Raw genomic sequence first — 4723 nt, forward strand, 5'->3', positions numbered from 1 at the left:
CACACAGGAAGACTAGGCTATGGTTCCTGACCTCAGGCATCTCATCAGTGTGGTGCCACCAAGAGCTGGTGTGGGCCTTCAGAGATGAGAAGGCTCTTGGTAGGCCAGAGTTGTCAAGGCAGACCTCAGGGGAAGTACAGGAGTTAAAATAAGTTTTGAAAGAAGACGAGAGTGGCTGTCATATTGGGGGAGGGGGAGAGCATTAAAGGAGAGATGAGTGTGGTGAAGAACAGTAAGGCGGGCTTGCCTGGAATAAAAGGCACTGGCAGGGGAGGGCAGGAGATAGGCTGGATAAATAGTGTGGACCAAACACAGATGTTCTCATTGCCTATTTGATAGTCTTCATTTAACAAGTCTTATGTTCTTGACAGGACAGAGAATGAGGAAAGTGTTGGGTGAGGAAGGTTAAGTTGGGGACACTGAATTACAGGAGAAAAGAAATAAAAACAAGGATATTAGTTGAGAGATCATTAGATAATCTAGGTGTAGTCCAGATAAGTTAGGACAGAGAACAGAAAGAGGAAGAGGTATATCCTACAGAAATTATAAAAGAAAGATTTCAATGTCTACTTCATATTAAGCTACTTCCCAAGATTTCAATTCTGGGGCAAACGATCCATTCCTTATGGACTGTGGAACAACTTGCCAAGAGGGCTAATTATAGCAATGTAGAAAACCAAGGCAGATAAATTCACATTCTCCAAGTGAAGAATTTGCAGGATTTTTTTTCTGATTTGACTATTTGGGAGAAAATTCTTAGTCTCTCCCTTGCTACATATATAAATGTAGCGCCAAAATTATCATGGGGTTGAGATAAAAATGGAACATTTTTGATACTTAATCTTGTAGTTCAAGCAAGATATGGTGCTAAGTTATGTGTTCAATCCCAATTACGAACAGGTAATAATAACCAATATTTACAGAGTTGCCTCACTCAATGTTCACAACCACCCTGTAAAGTTAGCATCACTATAATTTCCATTTCATAAACAAAGGAACTCAGACAAGTTAAGCATTTTTCTAAGATCACTCATTTACTAAGAAAGAGTGGAAATTTGAATTCAGGTCTTCTGACTTCAAAGCTTTCCCCCACACCACTAAATTTTCAGTCCAACACTGCAAAGCAGAGGTTTGTTCTCTTTAAAAGAATCAGATTTATAGGTGTTTGTTCTCTTTAAAGGACCAGAATTTTGGGATATAGGCTGATGAGTCTTGACATTTCCTTAATGTAACATGTTAATTCTTTATTTAAGAGAGAACAACTTGTGATTTTCTTCCATTGGTGGGCTAGACAGATAATAAAAATGATAGCAAAAGCTATTAAAATTTATATGGAGACTAGCACGGATTGGAATAACTACAAAGTGAATTCTTTAAGCTGCAAGAGAAAGGTGGTGAAATAGCACAATATGAAAGAAAGCTCTCCTTTAGCTTCAGATGCCTAAATATGCCATCAAAAGACTGCTCAATTCTCAAATGCCAGTATTTTCTGACTCCTCTAAAACCTATTTTTAATGCAAAATATCAAAATCAGCGGGATAGTAGGTGTCCCAAAATGTCTTAATTCAGAGAATTAGTGTTAACTGAGCCTGATTAGCTCCATTTATCTCTAATTAATTACCTTTATCTAATTAGACACTTTGTTTCCGGTAGACATGGAGTCAAGTAGACTAGATTATTAGTGTAGTCATTGTGCCTTTACAAAATCCTGAAATTAATGAAACGTGCAAAAGAATCTGCAGTTCTAATTGCACAGGTGTTGCCTTATGGCAAAGCTTTATCATCTGATTACACCAAGGGGTTATTAGTGACTTTTTATATAGAGGATGAGCCTATGAAATGTACCTTAGCAACAGCTCATTAGTTTAGGGTTGTTACTGTATTATTTATTACATTCAGCCTTCCCCATTATCTAGATTGATTCATAGACCTATATATTTTTTTCTCTCCTCTGTGCAGAAAAAATAAAATAAAATAAACCATCATTATGAAGAGTCCAGATGCAATGTGGAAAAATGCAAAATGTGTTCATCAGCTACAATTTGACTCTTTAAGACAGAATGTTCTAAAGTTACATGCAATCAGAATCAAATTTATGGGGGGTGTTCTATGGAAAAAAAAAACAATTTAAATTACTGAGGAGTATGGAATGATCCCTATATGTGATCAAAAAAAAAAAAAAAAAAAAAAGCATCTGGCTATCCCCAATGTCTTCGCATAACTGAATAGGCATATCAAGGTATGTGGAAACAAAAAGCAAAATATTGTTACACTAAAATGTATTTATTTTTATTTTCACTTTACATGCTTCTAAAACAGGCTAAGGAGACATCTCCACATATGCTCCCCCACCACATTTATAAAAATCGATCTCTTGTTTTACTTTTTTCTTTTTTTAAGAATAGATTTGTTACCAAATAGAGAAAAGTAACAAACTATACAATCTAGCTTTGCTGAAAAAGCAAGATTTCAATGCCTGCTTACAAAAATGAAAAGTGCTTTTTTATGGCAAGTTTAAGCATCTGCAATATACTAAAATATCCCAACCTTTGTATTTTAATTTTTTCCCCTTATAACCATTTGAAGAAGCACTGTTTTTTCACAATCATAGAGTAATTAAACAGCTAGAAGTAAATCCAGCCACAATCCTATTCTAACATACAAACATATTTATTGACAAAGCAGTAATTCTTTATATAATTTGTCAACATAAATATGTCAAATGTGTTTTAAAATCATTTCTCTCTCTGTTCCCCAACAAAAATTCCTCTACTGATATGAGCCATATATTGCTGTTCACTTACTGCAGAATCTAAACTAGTGAAATGATAACGGGTAACTGTTTTATAGAGCATGACAACTAATTTGAGTGGTAATAATGAATATTTAATGATCCTCCTTTCAAGCATGAACATATAACTTTTCATGTATTCCCTACCAAAATTATAACCATTAATCTAAAAATTATAGTTGCAACTGAAATAATAGCCAGGAATTATAGATTATAGCCAAGTTGGAATATTGCATAAATATTCTGTATGAACACAAACACGGGGGCACGTAGGAAGCTCCAGCCTCCTGTTTTCATGCAACCCAAATCTCTTTGAAATGTATGGAAGTTGCATGATTAGTAGAGAAGACATTTGAATTCAGATATAAAAAGGCTATTATTTCTATCAATAAGTAAGTACAATAGCCAAGGTCATTTTCACTCTTCACTAGCTCACAATTTCTAAACAAAAATAACATGTATATAAAAATGTGTCCCCTGTAAGGGTAATATTAGAAGGTCCTCTTTAAATCAAGGAAACAGGGAACATAAAATTTATCAGAAAGGCAGAATTTTATACTTTTAAATTTCATCTTTTTATGTATTTAATTTTTCCCAATTATGTCCCTCTACCAGAAACTACAAATGTGACTTCAGGAAAAGAAAGAGATCTGAAAAAATACATACAGTGCTTTACAATGGACTTTGTTCACTGATAAAAGATAATTTTGGTTAAATTTTCAAGTTGTATCATTCCTAGTTTTCAGTGAGATCTGTATAATTTCATATGCCTGCAATGTTGCAAAGAAACACATCTGCCTCTTTTCCTGGTTGGGTTTGCTTTCCTTATTACAGGAAAACCAGTGCTCTTGTCACAAATACCCAATTCTACATCAAATTCCAGGGCTCTATATTATTTTTTAATTGTTTTTAAAGGTACATTGTGTCGTAACAACAACAAAAAAAAAACCACAATTGATAATGTGGAAAAGAGGAGCCAGTAAAATCTGCACTTTTTCCCAATTGTGAGCCTCTTTATCAGAAAGTAAGTGCCCAGTTGAATGGCACATCATTACAGCACCAGCTCATCAACAAGGTTTTGCCTCTTTAGTACTCCAGCTTACAGGTCAACATGTAAGCATGTGTTGGGTCACATTCTCCAAATGTGTACATACTCACTGAACACATTTCTAATTGAGCACGTGTTCTTGACTAAAGCCAAGGCAAGATCAAATGAGAAAAGGAATTCCAAATATCCTTCATAAACTGTAAAGTGCCTCAGAAATATAAAATGGTAACACTGCACAACACTTAGGTAACACTACATCAGGATACTAAACTCCTAATGATGCTTCATTTGTTCGCTTCGGCAACCTTGTTACTGCCCCTATACAGACGTGGCAGTTAGTCAATAAAATCTTTGTCTTTCTTGGGTTCTTTCCTGGACTTCCATTCTAGATTTCTTCTTCTTCTTCTTTTTAAATGTTTATTTATTTACTTCTAAGAGAGACAGACAGAGAGAGAGGCAGAGATAGGGGGAAACAGAATCCCAAGCAGGCTCCATGCTGTCAGCACAGAGCCCGATGCAGGGCTCAAACTCACAAACCATGAGATCATGACCTGAGCCGAAGTCAAGAGTCAGACGCCCAACCGACGGAGCCACCCAGGTGCCCCATTCTAGATTTCTTCTGATGAAGAAGACTTCCTACCAAAGAGTGTACACCAAATATCATATCTTAGCAGGTTTATTTTGCTATATGCATATACATAGGCACCGAATATAGTATGTTAAAGAACATGGTAACATATATCAGGAAGTTTATATATCTTTCTCATTTACCCTGAGTTTTGCAGCCTCATTCATCACCTCTTTGTGCCAGCTCACTAAACTTCCCCAGAAGAGCTAGAGACCAAATTCCTTAGCACCCAGTGGCTCAAAGCAAATATAGAACA

The 4723-nt window shown here is 35.6% G+C and overlaps 1 long non-coding RNA gene across 1 annotated transcript in view; it reads right to left on the bottom strand.

Annotated features, from left to right (window-relative positions):
- Positions 1-4499: 4499 nt before the first annotated feature.
- LOC121027457 (uncharacterized) overlaps positions 4500-4723 on the bottom strand; it is a 19003-nt gene continuing 18779 nt past the window's right edge. The window contains exon 2 of the long non-coding RNA XR_005788749.1: positions 4500-4723. This exon is cut by the window's right edge and continues 507 nt beyond it. This is a non-coding gene — a long non-coding RNA (uncharacterized LOC121027457).

The sequence above is a fragment of the Herpailurus yagouaroundi genome, unplaced genomic scaffold (genome assembly GCF_014898765.1).
Source record: "Herpailurus yagouaroundi ecotype Mexico unplaced genomic scaffold, PumYag 77, whole genome shotgun sequence".
In the NCBI taxonomy this organism is placed as follows: Eukaryota; Metazoa; Chordata; class Mammalia; order Carnivora; family Felidae; genus Herpailurus; species Herpailurus yagouaroundi.